Here is an 18822-nt window from a genome sequence, read left to right as displayed (position 1 = left end):
CCCTAATTAGGCAGAGATGACAAGGGGGACACCGCATGGCACCCCAAGCACCCCCAGTGATGGGATTTTAGGAATGGATCAGGGAGGCGGTGAAGACACCGCGTCTCCCTCTAGGGTCGAGCTGGAAAACCCAACAGAGAATGCAAGCAATCGCGAGACCGCCTCCTCAACTGGTTCAGAACAAAGCGGCAGTAGTAGCAGCCTCTTGACACCGGATGCTGATAGTTATGTAGAGGAAAGGCCTTCTTTGAATAATAAAGGCGATCCCTTCCTCATTGTCGTCTCAGCTAAGGATAGGGCCAGCATGGCCAGCAATTTAGCAGACTTTGTAAGGATCCGTCCTCTTAGAGAATAATAGTGCCGCCTGAGATGGGCACTATCGTTTGGGAGGACGAGCAGCCCAATGCAAATGGGTACATCGGCTGTTATGAAGCGGCCATTCTGGCTGGTTTCCGCTTCCCCTCTTCATAATAAAATAAAGGCCATCCTTCGAGGGTATAGCCTGGGCGTCTGGCAGTTAACCCCTAATTCTTGGGTTAACATCTTGGGATACATAGCCGCCTGCGAGATGCAGGACCTCAATCCCGGCTGGCAGGCCTTTTCTCACATGCATTATTTGAGCAGAAGCCTAGGCGATTGGAGAGCCTATTACACATTGACTACCTATCCCCAATACCTGATGACCCTAGACAAACCGTCTAAGTGGTCGGACTGGAAGAACAGGTTCTACTTGGTCTCTGCTCCCACCCAGGAGGAAAACCGGGAGTATAGGACATACAATCGGAAGCCGGACCTCCTGGGCCATAAGTGCAAAAAGCCTCGTATCCCGAATGAGGACTACGGGCGAATAATTGAGTCCATGTTCTTTGAACAGACTATAACTACTCTCTCCAATGGGGAGATAATAAACGTACCCAAAAATTGGGTACCAAGGTACGAATTTCTTTGTGACGAGGCGTTTTTGTCTGTCTGTAAGCTTAGCACTAAGTTTGATAAACGTAGGTCACATTACCGATAGACCGTATTTTGTTTGTAATGATTCATTTTTTACCAGTCTTCTAACCGGATGGGTTCTTTTCTACAGTACGCGGCCTAGCTATGTTTCCTTCTGACAAGACGCCTGCCAAGTCAGCTGCTGAAATCCGCAAGGCTAATGCAGAGAAAAAGCTTGCTGCCAAGGCGGCAAAAAATAAGGTATCTTGCTTTTCCTTTCTTTCTTTCAATTTCTGTTTGACTTCTTTGCCTCCTGACCTTTTTGTGCGTTGTTTCAGAATGGGAGCAAGGTGCCCCGCTCCGTTGTAAAATTAATAAGGCCTCGTCCTGGAGAGGACCCGCCAATCCAAAATAAGGCGAGGAAGACTTCCTCCTCGACGGTACCTAGCCGCCTAACGGTTGGGGGTAAATTTGTCAAAAACCTCGGCTTGGGGTTTGATCTAACAGCAAGGCAGCCGGATGTCCCTGAGAAGGAGATTGCGCCACCTAGGGCATCCGGCCCCTCTGTACCGGCTGAGGGTAGTCGCGACCCTCTACCAGCATCCTAAGGTACTATTGACCCCTTCAACCCTTCTTTTCTTTGTAAGCCTATGCGGGTCAAGTCGCACTCCCAGCTCTAGCCAGAAGACTCTTTTGGCAGCCGGAAGTCGATAGGAGGAAAGTATGTTGCCTTCTCACCATCTTTATCTGGTACAGATCACTCCCCTCGCTTGCCGGATGTATAATAGTACGTCTGGGCCATGTTGAAGGTCGTACCCAGAGAGGAGAAGAAGGTGATTCCAGGGATCCACACCTTTTACGCCGACCAGGTTATGGCTGGACTAACACTGCTTGGGCTTTTGCAGTCAATGCTGCGCGTGGAGGGGCTCAAGAAGGCCTACACCCGCTAATGCGAGGAGGTAAGACGGGCTAAATGGGATGCGTTTGAGGCACATAACATTGCCTAATATTCTATGATCATGCATAAATTAAAAACTAAAAGTATAATCATGCAATAGGCGGACTCCACCAAAACCCTTCAAAATCTCTCAATGAAGCCCACACTAAGATTTTCAACCTCCAGTCGGCAAAAGAGAATGCTGAGGCGAAGTTGAAGAAGGTGACCGACTCTTCTAAACTTCTGGACCTGGCCGAGAAGGAGAATACAACTCTCATGGCTGACAACGTCCGTTTGAAGAAGGAGGCGGCCAAGGCCAGTGAGAACTTCAAGTCTACACTGAAGGCTGAATAGAGCCGGCTGATTGAAGAGAATGAGCAAGACTGCGCCAACCGAATGTAATTAGCTTGGTCCCTGGTGCACCCGGATACGGAGTACGTCGTCTGGGAGCTTTCCTACAAATAGACAGATCTTGCCATTGATGCGCAGGAAACGAACCAGCCAGCTCCGGAGCCTTATGTTGATAGGGTAAAAAGAAGATCGAAGCCATGTAGGCGGACATCGACTTAGAGAGGGGAGAGAACAAGGATGAGAATCAAGAGATAGTCCCCCCCGGCTCCAAAAACCGCCTCCAAGGATCCGGCTGGGCCTTAATCTTAAGCTTTATGTCTTCTACTTTTTCTCTCCGGCCTGCGAGCCGTGTATTTCAATGTATCTTTCACCGGACAAGGGGTCCGGTTAACACTTGAACAAATTTGATGTTATTTAAATATATATATATATATATATATATATATATATATATATATATATATATATATATATATATATATATGCCGACCAAGTCGGTTTTCTTTGCAATACTTGTTCAATTTCATCCATTTTTGCAACTTGTTGAATTTTTGCTATTTTGCATGTTGTTATATTGCCGGATGTGTTGGCTATGTCTACCCCTTGAAGGGTGGTTGTTTAGTGCCAACACTAAGAAAGTAGCCGTCCATAATTATCCAGATCAATATATAACAGGTTTTCCTGGCTGGGTTCAGGCGGATTAATATCAGGCGCATGCTAAGGCGCCAATTGCCGCCTGAGTCGTGCTAGGGCGATAAAATGAAATCGGGGACTATGAGATCGTTTGTATGAGGAGTCGGGGCCGGCTGGGGTGACTTTTGGCAAAATCCGGATGACGACAGAAGTCTGCCTTACCGCTTACATTGCCTAGGAGCAACGAGCAGTTTACTTGACATGTAATCTCCCCGGCACGGTTACCTTGTGGTAAAAGCCAGTTAAGATCTTTCAATATTTCTTGGAAGTCGATTGGTTTTGAAGTCGACTAATGGGTGAGGTACCCGGCTGGGTTGATTTTTGTCTGTATTGCCTTGTGGTAATAACCGGTTCTATCTTATTTGCAATAGGTCAATCGAACGGCCATAAACTTAACCTAGTCGGTTAAGACCGTCCGAGTTTTTGACGCTTAGAACAATGTACCACCCGGAAGGGAGATGTTCTCTTCGACAAATTCACCCGGAAGGGCGTTGTCGGATGCCTGCTCATGGTTAAAGCAGGCGGTAAATATATTGGCTTGGTGCCTTTAAACAGCTAAGTTAGGTACTTAACATTTTTTGGTTTAAGTTTGGGAAAACAGATACCCGGTTGCGCATTTGCACAAGTAGGTTTTGGAAGATGCCCAGATGTGTTGTTCACATTGGGACCTAGAAGATGCCCGGATGTATTGTTCATATTGGGACTTTGGTACACAAAAAGAAATTGAAATAAAGTATTTCTCTCATTTATTTACTCTATTTACAAAAAATGATTACATCTCCCTAGAAGTAGTACTTTTTTCAAGTTATCTACGTTCCAGGTTCTGGCTAACTGCCGGCCGTCTAGTGTTTCCAGGCGGTAGGTGCCACGTCTAACTTCTTCAAAAATCCGGTAGGGGCCTTCCCAATTGGGGGGTAGCTTTCCTTGCTCATTTGCCCTATCGGTTGCCTCCATTTTTCGTAACACAAAGTCCCCCACTTTGAGGGGCCGCTTGTGTTTAGGGTGAAAATACCCTAAGACACGTGGCCCAATAAAGGCTTGACACGTGTCAATCTTTCAGCGGTCTGCAAAGGCCCAATTCCTTTGCAGACACGTGTCCCTTATACCCTAATTGAGGTACAGTTCTCCCTTACTATAAATAGTAAGGGTAGACCTCATTTATGACACACATACATTAATTGCAACCACAAAAAAAAAACAAACAAAGCCCAAACCACAAAAACGCTCTCGAACCGAGAAGCTTTTATTGTTCCTATTCCACTTCGAAAAGATACTAACTTAATCTTCGGAGGCGGAGCTCCCACCCCCATCCGGAGTCTCCGTTACTTGTGCAGGTACAGGCGTAAGAAGGAAGTCTGCTAGGTGCAGGTACAGGCGTAAGAAGGAAGTCTGCTAGGAAATTGTAACTCTCCCGAAGGACATAAAATACCCCCAAACATCTGGCGCCGTCTGTGGGGAGAGTACTTTGTAGATGACATCTGAGCCTATACTACCTGGTAAAGGCAATCTGCCTACTGGGGAGGTTGAGGTCCATTCGGACCAAGATACAGCCGATAACTATGACTTGGAAGCCTACACTGCTGCGGATGGCTCTTTAAGGACCAAAAACACCCGTTCCAAAGATAAGAGAGAACGGGAAGGGAACCAGGCGGCTCCTAGCAAGCCAACTAGGGGGCCGCTTGGGTTAACCTCTACCGCTGGAGACTCCCCAGTCTCCAGAGATGAGCTCATGAATATGATGATGAGCTTCAAAGGAGATATCAAAGGCCTTCTGGACTACACAGCCGGCCCCCGTAAGGGTCAGGCGGAAGAAAGGCGTCACGGTAAAAAGACAGCCAAAACAGTAAAGGGTAGAGCATCTACCCCACATCCGAAGTCAAACATGCCAGCTAGGCTCTTTGATTTCTCAAAGATGCACACTCCTATAGATGGAGTCAGAAAGCCCGTCCGGCACATTCAGCCGGATGGAACCAAGAAAGTCTATTCTGATGCCCGGACGCTCATCCAAGATAAAAAGACTCAGCGATCCGAGTCGGCATCAACATCGACCTTTCGAGACAGCTTCAATGCCACCTCAGGAAGGCACTCGAGAACAAACAATGACAGCCGGACGATCGAGGTTTCCGCTTGATCCGGCCCCCATATGATCCAACCGGCAGTGCATGGAACACCGTATACGCCCTTTGGATCCCCCTATGCACAGGCAGGTATTTTCGGGGGGCAGCATCAGTCGCCCGTCCAGCCTATGGACTGGCAGCTCCGGCTGCTCAACCTTGGGGAACAGCCAACGGCATTCTCCAGAGAAATCACCGAGATGACCCAGCCGTCTAAAATCAAAAACGTGTTGGTAGGCGCCTACGACGGTACCACCAACCCGGAAGATCACCTTATGGCATACACCAACCTGATGTATTTGCAGGGTTTGGATGACGCCGCATGGTGCCGGTGCTTCCCGGCTACGTTGAAAGGGATTGCTCAACGTTGGTTTGGTAACCTCCCAGCCGGATGCATCAATAATTTCAGGACCTTGGCCTACTGGTTTACGTCCAACTTTTCTATGAACATCCCTGCCAAGAAAACAAGCCTTGATCTAGGGGCAATACAACAGGGAGACAAAGAGGGGCTCCGGTCATATGTCAGGCGGTTTAACCTGATGAGGATCCAAATCCATGGATTGTCTGATGACGTTGCCTATACTGATTTCTTCAAAGGCTTAAAAGATGGATCAACTTTTAAGTTTGACTTGGTTAGGAAGAGGGTCTCCACTCTTCACGAGGCACTCATGAAGGCGGAGGCCTACATTCAGGCAGTGGAATTGTGTGCTGTTAAACTTCCAACGGATTACAAAAGATCCGATAAAAAAGATAATCGGCCTACCCAGTCGGCCAAAAAGGAAGACAAGAGAAAGGGGGTATGGGCGGCAGACTCATCCGGACAACCTTTCCAGAAAAGGAAGAGGTCGGATCCGTATGTGCCGAAGTACGAGTTAAACAAGGACTGTGCCTCCATTCTCAACGAAGTAAAGGACCGGTTGAATCTTGAAAAACCGTCTCCTATGAAGAGTCCTCTAAGCGCCCGGGATAAGAGCAAATATTGTCTTTTTCACGAGGAAATTGGCCACGACACTGAGGGTTGCTTTAGTCTCAGGCGGCTCTTCGACCGGCTCGCTGATGAGGGGGCTCTCAAATCTTATCTTTCCAAGTCAAGGGGTACTCCTAAACAAGCAAGAGGACCACCCCCAAAGAAGACGGCTACTCAATCGGATACGGATGAGGAAACCATCCTGACCATAGCCGGTGGATTTGCGGGAGGTGGGCCTACCATCCGGGGCACAAAAGACAACATTCGGAAACTGGTCAACTCAGTGGATGAGGGCCAGTCGTCTGAATATTCATTTCCGGAAGTTAACATCTCCGAGAGAGATAGGGGTGAGGTCAGGCGGCCTCATGATGACCCCATAGTCATCGAGTGCAAAATCGCCAATCAAAGAGTTGGCCGGATCTTGATTGATACCGGGATCTCATCCGACCTCATCAGCTACCGGTGCTTGGAGAAACTCAAGTATAAGCCCAGCAGCATGCTTCCGGCCTCATACCCTCTTGTAGGTTTTGGGGGAGGAGTAGTACATCCGGTGGGCATGATTGATCTACCCATCCGGTTCGGAGAGAAGGGTAAGGGCCGGCATATGGTTGTCAAGTTTCTTGTTGTAGAAGAGCTGACTGCCTACAATCTGATTATTGGTCGTCCAACCCTTAACCTCTCAAAGGCAGTCATCATCCCATCTCTAATGTTGATAAAGTTTGAAAGGGATGATGGCACAGTCGGTTCCTTGAGTGGGGACCAAAAGATGGCGAGAGAGTGTTACCTCTCGGACATCAAACCAACGCTTGACACAGGCGGTCAAGAGAAAGAAATTGTTGAACTTGACGACTGTGATCAAAGCTTACCGGCTACAAAGCCAGCCGGTAAAAAGAGGAAGGCGGACCAACTGGCGCCTGTGAAGGAGAAACAATAGCAATCACTGTCCGGGGGAGAGGACAAACGTCCTTCGCCCTCAGCCGGCAGGAGAAATAATTGATGTTGTCCTTGAAGACTGTCGGCCAGACAGAACCGTCAAGGTTGGAACGGCTGCGTTTGAAAGTTTGGGATCAGGTTTGCTCCTTTTGCTGAAGGAGTTCAAAGATGTGTTTGCCTTTGAAGTAGAAGAGATGCCGGGTGTAAGTCCGGATCTTGCTGTACATAGACTCGCTGTGGATCCTAAGAAGAAGCCGGTCAGGCAAAAGAAACGGAACCATGGCGAGGAAAGGTCCCAGGCGGCAGCAACCGAGGTCAAGAAACTCTTGGATGCTGGATTCATCCGGCAATGTTACTACCCGGATTGGGTAGCCAATGTCGTCCTTGTGAAAAAGCCGAATGGAACCTGGCGGATGTGTGTAGATTACACGGACCTCAACAGGGCTTGTCCAAAGGATAGCTACCCGCTTCCAAAGATAGATCATTTGGTAGACTCTACAGCCGGCCATGCCCTGATGAGTTTCATGGACGCCTATTCCGGCTTCCATCAGATACCCTTGTGGAAGAAAGACCAAGAGAAGACGGCTTTCGTCACAGATCAAGGGCTATATTGCTACAAGGTGATGCCGTTTGGGTTGAAGAATGCGCCTGCTACTTTCCAGCGAATGATGAACTCGGTCTTTTATGATCAGATTGGAAGGAACGTGGAGGTGTACATTGATGACATGATTGTCAAATCAAAGCTGCAGGCGAATCATCTAGCCGACCTCCGAGAAACTCTCACCACCCTCAGACGGCATAAAGTCATGTTAAATCCAAAAAAAATGCGTCTTTGGAGTTGAGTCCGGGAAGTTTCTCGGATTTTTGATTGATCAGAGGGCATAGAGGCCAATCCGGACAAAGTACAGGCGGTGATTGACATGCAGTCGCCACGTACCGTCAGGGAAGCTCAAAAGCTTACCGGTTGCCTGGCGGCATTGGGGAGATTCCTCAGCCGGTCAGGTGACAAGTGCCTGTATTTCTTTCAAGCAATCAAAAAGAGGTCAAGGTTTGAATGGGGTGAAGAGGCTGAGGCGGCATTTCAACGGCTGAAGCAACACCTGCATTCTTTGCCAAGATTGGTGAGTCCCTTACCCCAGGAGGCTCTCTACATGTACTTGGCCGTCTCGGATCACTCCTTGAGCGCCGTCCTCCTTGCTGAGAGAGACGGTAATCAGCTCCCGGTATACTTTATAAGCCATGTACTCCGGAATGCTGAACTTCGTTATCCCATGATCGAAAAATTTGGTCTGGCTTTGTTCAAAGCAGTCAAGCGGCTGAAACCGTATTTTTTAGCACATCCGGTGACCGTTTACACTGATCAGCCGCTCAAAAAGCCTATGACCACTTTAGAGTCATCCGGAAGAATGATTAAATGGGCTGTGGAAATCCAAAGCTTAGAAATCACTTTCGAACCCAGGCGAGCAGTGAAGGGTCAGGCGTTTGCCGACTTCATTGTTGAAATGACAAGGCCAATACAGCCGGATAAAACTGATGAAGTTTGGAGTGTTTATGTAGACGGGAGCTCTACGCTGAATGGTTGCGGAGCGGGTGTAATTATTCACTCTCCGGAGGGGGACAAATACGAGTATGCTCTACGATTCAAGTTTCAAGCTTCGAATAATGAAGCTGAATACGAAGCCCTGCTAGCCGATATACGCATGTGTAAGGCAGTCGGGGCAAGGAAAGTTGATGCCTGCTCAGATTCCCAACTCATCTTTAGCCAGTACAACGGTGACTACGAGGCCACCCATCCGGTGATGATTATGTATCTGCAGGCGTCAAAGAGGAGGCTGGGGCATTTGATGAATTCAACCTAAGTCAAGTACCCAGATCCGAGAATAATCAGGCGGATGCACTATCCAAACTTGCATCCTCCGCCACATGTGATACGCCTAGATCAGTCTTCTGGGAAGTCATGGAAAAGAAAAGCATTGAACATGACCCCATTGGAGTTCTAGATCGAAGCTCCACATGGATGGACCCCATCCGGAATTACTTGGTAGACGGCACTCTACCGGAAACCTCATCCGAAGCAGCTGCTCTTAAAAGACGAGCATTAAGCTTCGCAATGCACAAGGGTGAACTGTTCCGGAAGGGTTACTTGCAGCCGCTATTCAAGTGTGTTACCCCAGAACGGGGCAAGGAAATACTGGAAGATCTCCACGCCGGCTTCTGTGGATCTCACATTGGCGGGAGGACCCTCGCCAAAAGAACCCGGCGGCAAGGATACTTTTGGCCTACACTAGAGGCGGATGCATTAGATCTGGTGAAAAGATGCGACAAGTGCCAGAGGTTCGGCCGGCTGATAAGGCAGCCGGCAACTGATATGACAGCTATTCACAGCCCAATTCCCTTTGCAAAATGGGGCATGGATATTTTGGGGCCATACACTCCTGCCCCAGGCGGCAGAAGATACATTTTGGTGGCTGTTGATTACTTCACCAAGTGGGTTGAGGCCGAGGCGGTAAAGGGCATCAAAACTAAGGATGTCATCTCCTTCATTTGGAGAAATGTCATCACCCGGTTCGGTGTACCAATGTCAATGGTCTTTGACAATGGCCCCCAGTTTGAAACGCCTGTCCTAGAGACTTGGTTGCAAGATCAAGGGATTTCCTACTACTTTGCATCCGTTGGCCGTCCGCAAGCAAACGGTCAAGTTGAAGCTTTCAACAAGCTCATCTCAGGCGGCATAAAGAAAAAGATCGAGAAGGCAGGCGGGCTTTGGGCAGAAGAGTTAACTCACGTTCTTTGGTCCATCAGAACTACTGAGAAGGGGTCAACCGGTGAAACTCCATTCCTTATGGCATATGGCACAGAGGCGGTGCTTCCCATTGAATTATATGAGCCAACACTTCGAATTATGTTGTATGATGAAGAGGCAAATTGGGAAGCCATGCGCCTGTCTCTGGATACTCTTCCAGAAAGAAGGGGCAACGCCGCCTTGCGTCATGAAATCTACCGCCTTCGAATGACGAGGGCCTACAACAAAAAGGTGCTTAAACGCCCCCTCAAAGTTGGAGATTTTGTATTACGGAAGCTTGAAGCAACCGGTAGGGCATACGAACAAGGGAAACTAACCCCAAACTGGGAGGGACCCTACCGGATTTTTGAAGAAGTTAGAAACGGCACATACCGTCTGGAAACCCCAGACGGAATGCGGCTGCCTCGTACCTGGAATGTAGATAACTTGAAAAAGTACTACTTCTAAGGATTGAAATGTGAAAGCATATAATTTCCATTCATACAATTGTATTTGCACCTGTCTAGTGCAAGAACACAGACGGAAGAACACTTGTTAAAACCACTGCTCCAAAAAGAGCAGTCATCCGGTGACACCCATCCAGGTGAATCACTGAAGAGAACAGCTCCCTTCTGGGTGGAACATTGTTCTAGCGATCCCATAACTCAAACGACGTTTGTCTAAAACGATTTGCAGCCGTTAGAAATGATCCTTTGCATCTGGGATTCATCCGGCAAGGACTCAAAAGAGGTCCATCCGGGTGAATCACTGGAGAGAACAGCTCCCTTCTGGGTGGAACATTGTTCTAGCGATCCAATAACTCAACGGCATTTGTCAAACAATTTTGCAGCCGTTAGAGATGATCCTTTGCATCTAGCATTCATCCGGCAAGGACCCAAAAGAGGTCCATCCGGAAAAATGAAATTCCTAATGGGCCACTGTAACCACCTAAACGGTTTTACATCCCATCCTATATATAATTGTACCAGACGGGGCAAGGTTAGGTCAGTCACTGACCCCCCATCCGGCTTCCATGAAACGACTGCCTGTCTACTGTTGGAGTAAACAGGTAGCCATTTCAGGGGCATATTGTGGTATCTCTTCTTCATCCGGCATATATAGAACGGCTGAAATACTTATAAAAATGCATATAAAAAAAAATGCATATAAAAAAAAAAAAAAAAAATTGCAAATAATAGATAGAAAACCCGACTGTGTCGGTTAATAGATTAATTGAAATGTTAGCCGGACCCCTGTCCGGGAAAGATACATCGAAAATACACGGCACGCAGGCCGGTAAAAAAAAGAAAGAAAATATCAATCTTGCTGTTGCTCTTGTTGCTGAGGCTGCTCCAACCCTTGAGCTTGCCCAACCTGAGTCTCAGCCGTCTGCTCCTGCAGCTGCTCCGGCTGGTTTCCCATTGGCACCCCATCCGGCTCTGACCCTAACCCCTTCTCAGCCCACTCGTCGAAAGGAGGAGGGGCAGGAGTGCCGAGTACTCGAGCTTCATAAACTTCAGAAGCATACAAGTAACGGAGGTGGAAATAGTCAAAGTCAGAGTCCGGATGGATGAGGTCCCAAGCCAGCTTCATGAGCTCCTCGCAGTCGGCTTCATTCTCTGTAATCAGGCGGCTGAGTTCCTCGTTCAGCTCCTTTTTGTGGGCCGCCTGAATATTAGTGAGTTGGACAGTCAGCTCGCTGTTCTTTTGGCGGAGGTTGGCATTTTCCTTGTCAGCCCCTTCCAGAGCTCTAAGATCAGCCTGGAGGTCCTTGACCTTGAGCTCAAGTTCATCAACTTTCTTCTTGGCCTCATCCCCAGCCAGCACAGCCTCTTTCAGTAATTCCTCCTGTTGCAACTCTCTCTCTTTAGTTGCCAAATCATATTTAATACTGTGAAATTGACTAACGTCAATTAGGTCAAGGGCACGCTTCTGAGCGTCTCTTACCTCCTCTTGCTTTTTACGCAAGGGGACTCGGAGCCCATCCACTCTCAGCATCACCTATGGTACCAACCGGAAAAGGAGTTAGAACTAATGATGATAATTACTACTCATCCGGCAGAAGCAGAGCTTGAGACAAGCATAGGGCATTCGGGTTATTTACCTCAGCAAGAAGAGAGTTGATGCGATCCAGGTTAACCTGGTGTACAGCCGGCACCGCCTCCTTTTCAGAACGGGTCAGAGTCTTGACCATTCTCTTGGCGTATTGGTTGTAGTCGGGCCGGCTGGTAGAGTCATCTGCAAAGGAAGGGTTATCTGTCAGATACTGGGCATAGGCGCCGCCTATATTCATGCGGCTGCCAGAGGAGCCCCCAGACTGGCTTGCTTGAGTTTTGACTCTCATATGCCCAAGCGGCCAGGGGGGGTCAAAGGCAGAGGTTTTACCTTGTACAGGCTGTGGGGTGCCATCCCCCCAGCCGCATCTGAGCCAGATACCATCCGGGTCTGGCCCGCCGAAGCACTCGGCGTTAGCTGCAGGCTCTTCCCTGCAGTGGTTGGCCTGGCAGGGTCAGACGTCCTCTTTGCAGGACTAGCTACCAAAGGTGGACCCGGCAGCCTTGGAGCTTTTGAACCCGGCTGGGGTATCACACCAGCCGGTCTTTTGTGCATGCTTGCTAGTGATTTTGGCATGCCTTGGGTTCCACCCTGAAAATAGTCAAAACAAAGCAATCAGTTAGAAACAAAGGCAGATCATATGTCATCCGGTAAGAAATGGAAGAGGTTTTACTCCATTCTTGGCGGCCAGTGCCGCCTTCTTCTCTTCGATTTGCTTCTTTCTCAGCTCAATAGCTGAGAAGGCAGGTGTCTTTTCAGGAGGCACCATTCTTTTAGCTTTACCTGCAAAAAAGGGAAATTCGAGTTAGAGCGTGTACGCATAATCAGGTGTCAGAATACCGGATGGGTTAATGAACCTACTCTTTTTAAACATTGAACTTAGATTGCAAAGGGACAAGAAGGACTCGTCCCTTAACCATTCCGGGAGGGGTACCCAGAACTTTGGGACGATGATTTCACTACCGTCCTCCATCAGATGGGTCGTTTTGAGGAAGAGACCCGTCTCCATTATTTGGTCCCAGGCCTCAGACGGCACTTTCGGGAGCGCGCATTTTTTTCCCAGCAATGCCGGGTGCTTATTATACCGCCGCAGCCGGTGATTTAGGGAAGTGGAAGGAGAAGAGACGACATAAAATTTGCTCTTCCAGTTGGTCCACTTTGATGGCTTCTCCAAAGTCATCATGTATTCTTGATTGGTGGTAAGGGTGTACCAGGCATTCCACCCACCCGGAGCCCGGCTGAGGTAATGCATGTGTGCAAAAGCCTCCCAACTGGGGTTTACCTCCTGCAGCTCACACGCGGCAATGTACCCCAAAATATTGACCCAAGAGTTAGGAGTCAATTGCCATACGCGCAAGTCATACCTCAGCAATATGTCCTTGATGCAGGGGTGAAGGGGGAACCGGAGGCCTGCTTTGAATGCCGCCTCATAACAGCCGAAAAAATCATCGGCATGGTCCAAGTCGTCCGCCCATACGACGGTTGCATTAACAGACGGGACTCTTATTTCCCAGTCCTTCCCAACTGGTTTCCTTTTAAAAAGAAAGGCAGGAAGGGTTGCAGTAAGGGTGACCACGTCTCTTGCAGACATGGTCATGTCAGTCGGATCCCCCTTAGCCGGCCATTTGTAGGCCTCCTCAACAATAGGCTCAGCCTCCTGTGCAGGGGCTTCAAATTCGGACCCAGACCCTTGTCCAGCAGATTCATCGCCGGATCCTTCGGCATTGGAATCAGAGTCTTCTAATATGCTGTCACCCGGTGTGCTCGGACCACTCGGGGAATCTTGACGAGTCCCCAGGGTTTCTTCCAAAGGAATTTCACCAGACGGTCCTGCCGTCTGGTCCTCGTTTCTGGGATCAGCCGGATCTTCGGCTGCGTCGTCGGACTTGTAATCCGGGTCAACTGCCGTCCATCTTATCCGAGCCATTCTGTCCTGCACATGAACAGAGACGGTCGGATTCGAGGTAGGTGAAGGTTCGCCCAAATAACCCCAGACGGCAGTCCCAGTCCTAGACTCAGCCGTGCCTGGTGACCGCCTGACAGCAGTCGTAAACTGTGCCGAGTGTATAATTAAAGGGTCCATATCCTATCTATGCAACCGGAAAATTAACAAAAAGAATTGAAAAAGGGTGCAGACGGTACCTTTGGAGGTTGGAATTTGCTAAGATGGTGGCTTGAAACCTACACAGGCGGAAATCTCCGAATGTGTTTGAAGCTGAAATAAAGAAAAATAGATCAGACATGTTTAATTGGAAGCTCATTTAAAAGCCCCCCAAGCGGTGGAGTCCCGGATGAGGGATAGCAGAGATGGGCTGGAAATTGCTCAAACGACCCCCATACGGTTAAATGCCGGATGGGGGCAATTTGAATGATGTTTGAGAAAAAGCCAAGGCTGCTCAAACTACCCCCATACGGTTAAAAGCCGGATGGGGGCAATTTGAATGATGTTTGAGAAAAAAGCCAGGGCTGCTCAAACTACCCCCATACGGGTAAATGCCGGATGGGGGCAATTTGAATGATGTTTGAGAAAAAGCCAAGGCTGCTCAAACTACCCCCATACGGTTAAATGCCGGATGGGGGCAATTTGAATGATGTTTGAGAAAAAGCCAAGGCTGCTCAAACTACCCCCATACGGTTAAATGCCGGATGGGGGCAATTCGAATGATGTTTGAGAAAAAGCCAAGGCTGCTCAAACTACCCCCATACGGTTAAATGCCGGATGGGGGCAATTTGAAAGATGTTTGAAAGCAAAGGTTGATCAAACCACCCCCATACGGCTAAAGGCCGGATGGGGTTACTTATGACTAGTCTGAATAAAAACAAAGTTGGCTCAAAGGGGTCCCATGCGGCACAATGCCGGATGGGAGTGTATTAAACATTCCAGACGGCAAAACGCCTGATGAGGGGGATTTTTGGACTTGTCCCAAGCCAGCCCCATGCGGCAAAATGACGGATGAGGGCATTTTACAACTAGGGAAATATTTCAAAAACCTCACACGGGAAATCCCGGATGAGGTAGGGGTCATTCAGAAATTTTGGACAAAATATACCCAGGCGGCAAAATGCCGAGTGAGGTCTTTAATCTAGGGGCAAAGAGGGAGAAAGCAGACGGTACCTTACTAAATCCGCACTCAGCCGGAAGGCAGATGTCAAGTTCTTGCGAAAACCGGATGCTCGAAAGTCTTGAAAGAAGCAGCCGGTATCAGAGCTTCTCAGGAAATTTTTGAAAATAAAAAGTGCGGAGGAAAGAGGTAGCCACCCTACTTATAGAAAGAGGCAGAAGGCGAACAATCACCTTCTGCACGAAAATTTGAAATTCAAGAGGGGGGAAGCAGACGAACCGTCACTTACCCCATGCACCCTACGTCTGTCACAGATGACACGTGAGTTTGCCACATCTCACCTGTGAGGGGCAGATGTTTAGGGTGAAAATACCCTAAGACACGTGGTCCAATAAAGGCTTGACACGTGTCAATCTTTCAGCGGTCTGCAAAGGCCCATTTCCTTTGCAGACACGTGTCCCTTATACCCTAATTGAGGTACAGTTCTCCCTTACTATAAATAGTAAGGGTAGACCTCATTTATGATACAGATACACATACATTAATGGCAACCACAAAAAAACCAAACAAAGTTCAAACCTACTGAAACGCTCTCGAACCGAGAAGCTTTTACTGTTCTTATTCCACTTCGAAAAGATATTAACTTAATCTTCGGAGGCGGAACTCCCACCCCCCATCCGGAGTCTCCGTTACTTGTGCAGGTACAGGCGCAAGAAGGAAGTCGGCTAGGTGCAGGTACAGGCGTAAGAAGGAAGTCTGCTAGGAAATTGTAACTCTCCCGAAGGACACAGAAAACCCCCAAACGCGCGTGGAAATTATTTCTAGCGCCATACGACAACTCTGCCGCCTAGCGTCTGGCGATACGCGCAACGTTTGGTGAATGTTATGTTGTCTACTGACTGGCGCGTGTTTGGCGCTGCGGTCGTGTTTTATTCTTTTCAAAACTCTGATTCATTTTTTATCATATTCGGCCGATTTTCTCAATAAATAGCCTCATAAAACCTCCGTTTTAATCACCAATTCTCATCAAGAATCTCTTGATTGATTTACTCTCTTTCTTTTCTAAACTAGCCTTTTGCACACAAAATTCCGCATTCACAAGATCTAGAAACATCTAGCCAAATTCGATGTTTCCTTCGCCCAAGACGTGAAAGGTTTTAATTTCTGAGGGTTTGGTCCCTAATCTCTATTTCAATTATTTGATTTAATTGTTTGTTTACTATTTTCCTTGAAGTTACTAACGCGTGTATTTTGTTATTAGAAAGAGGTACGAGGCATCCAAGTAGGTTCTTTAAATGCTTACATTGATATTATGATATAGAAATCATGTCTAGGTTGTTATTATGATTCCTAGTGTCATGTTAGGGTGTTTTGATCTTACTAGTATCATGTTTAGGGTAACAACTAAAATTTTTAATATCAAATATGACAATTGTGATTCCTGCGATGCTTCCTATTCTCTTCCTAATGTTCATGTTAGTATTATGTTAGGGTTAAAGCTTTGATTTTTATTGCTTAGTGACATGCTAGGGTTTGTTATTAGTCATGTTAGTATCATGCCTATGATCTTGCTATTATTATGCTTTATTTTTAACATGCAAATGATTATTTTAATTATTATGGTTATGATTATTTTTATGATTCATGGTTATTATTATTATGTTGCTTTATATTTATTGTTATTGCTTGATCACACCTTTTATGCATGTTTAAAGGGAATTGGTACATGTAATCACTCTTAATAAGATAATTAATAACCTTATTTAGGGTTAATTTGATTATAATTCAAGTGATCGCCAATAATAGATTTATTTGTGCATTAATATTCAACCAAGATAGATAAATAGGTTTAGGGTAATCATATTGATTGCATGTTACTCAAAAAGCGCACATGAATACGATCAGAATAAAGTAGAGGCCTATTATTAGGGCAGGTTTTTTCTCTTTAAGATTGGATTTGTACCTTCATCCCCGAACTACCAGTTATGGTTCCAGACCTATTGGAGTTGACGATCTCCTGGATCGTTAAGGGGTGTAACCTTCACCCTGTGAACGGTTTACAAGTTCCTAAAACTTGTTGGTGACTCTTTTGCTCTAGCTTCCTTCCCTTTGGACGCCACCATGATTAAGTGTATGATCACAATGGGGTTCAAGTTTTGGGTAATGCTTTAAATATTCCGTACAGTTTTTGGCGACTCCACTGGAGAGGATTTCTATTTTAATTCCTAAATTTTATTTTGGCAATGATTTAGAATGAGTGGATGAGACTCGAAAAGTTCTAAGTATTTCATGTGCGTAATTTTTATTAACATTATTGTCATATGCATAAAAAAGATCTCATTGGAAAGACCATCCGTAATGAGTTAAACATAGGATTTTTACACGTAAGAAATTTGAGGAATATCTTTCATAACTAGGATCGAATTAATGCCGCGCGAAACATGAAAATTTTATCGAGCACAGAAAGCTATTGAGGCATTAGGAACTAGCGTCAGAAAACAGAGTCTGTCGCCGAGGATTTGACTCTGTCGCCAGACGACCGAACCAAATTGTGGCGACGACCTCTATTTGCTGGCCCCAAGTTCTTCCAATACAGAGCCAGAAATATGAATTCTAATTTTGGCCAGTTTTTAGCACTGTTTGCTCAATCCTACTTCCTGATTGAATTTTTATCACTATTCTGAAACCCATATGTAGTCTACATATGGACATAACCCTCTAGGAATTCATGCTCCATCTACCTGATTGAACGCTCTGTGCAACAAAGGGTACATCCGAGAATGTTGAATTCACCAAACCATGGAAGCGAGTTTTTAACTCGCTATGTCCCATCCACTCGAGCCAACCCTTCAAAAGGTAAGGCTTCCGCGCGGTGCATCCGGATAATTAACCATGGACCCTCTTTGGCTATCCCATATCCCGAACTTTAGAGAACTAGAGCCATGGTTAAGTTGCAAACTCATTTCATCATGTTGTGCCTACTTGCCTTATTGTGCATTATTTATTGTGCATATTCTATGTGTTTTTCCTAACCGTTTGTTTGACTTTTGTTCAAGACTAAATAAACTTATTAATGACTAAAAGAACTTTGCCTAATTAATTAATTAATTTGAGTAATTAAAGTCTAATAATTTAATCGGAATTGACTTATTAGTACGACTTTAAGCATGTCCCGTAGAGTAATAATACCTAAAGCAGCCCCAAATCAACGTTCCAGCAATGGTGCCACGATTTGGAGTGCAGCTCCACACTTTGTTGTGCAACGCCTAGCGACAACTCTGTCGTCTGGCGCTGCACTGCAGAGTGTGGCGACATTCCTCTTGTTAGGGCGATAGTTTGGTATTCTGCTCGAGTCATCACTATGAGTCTAATTAACCAGTTTGCTAATCAATTCGACTATTTTGTTAATAACAGTACCTTTGTTAAGTGCTTAATTGAGTCTAGGAATTAAGTCCCATGATCTAACACAAGAGTCAAAGCATGTCGCTTGCACTCAAAAATAAAAGCACACACTAATATGTATGTAAACTTTGACCATGTCTAAGAGAGTCCTGTATGCGCGTTTTTTCTGTCATTTTTTTAGTGGGGTAAGTCGGATATTAATGAATAATGAATATTAAGGGTATTGATAAGAAAGTATTTCCTTCTTTATTTTTCTTATCTCTTGAAACCGTTTGCCAACAATGGTTCTTCTCCCTTGACAAAGAGAAAACCTTTACTTGGGAGTCAATAGTAAACGCTTTCATTGATAGGTATAAATGCAATATTCAAGTTGAAACTGATTATAGGGAACTTTAAATACTTAAACAGAAAAAGAATAAAGGTTTCACTTATTTCTTCAATAAATGGAGAGAAACATCTGCCAGGATGATTGAAGTACCATGCGAAAAATAATCTGTGAGGTTATTCATCAAGAATATTCAAGAGAAGTACTCCAAGCAACTGAAATATCAAAATAATCTACACACCTTCAAGGCCGTCTATGACATTGGAGT

This window comes from Chenopodium quinoa, unplaced genomic scaffold, assembly GCF_001683475.1.
Source record: "Chenopodium quinoa cultivar QQ74 unplaced genomic scaffold, ASM168347v1, whole genome shotgun sequence".
Classification (NCBI taxonomy): Eukaryota; Viridiplantae; Streptophyta; class Magnoliopsida; order Caryophyllales; family Amaranthaceae; genus Chenopodium; species Chenopodium quinoa.
The sequence above is the reverse complement of the archived record's forward strand: the minus strand, read 5'-3'. Positions refer to the sequence as shown.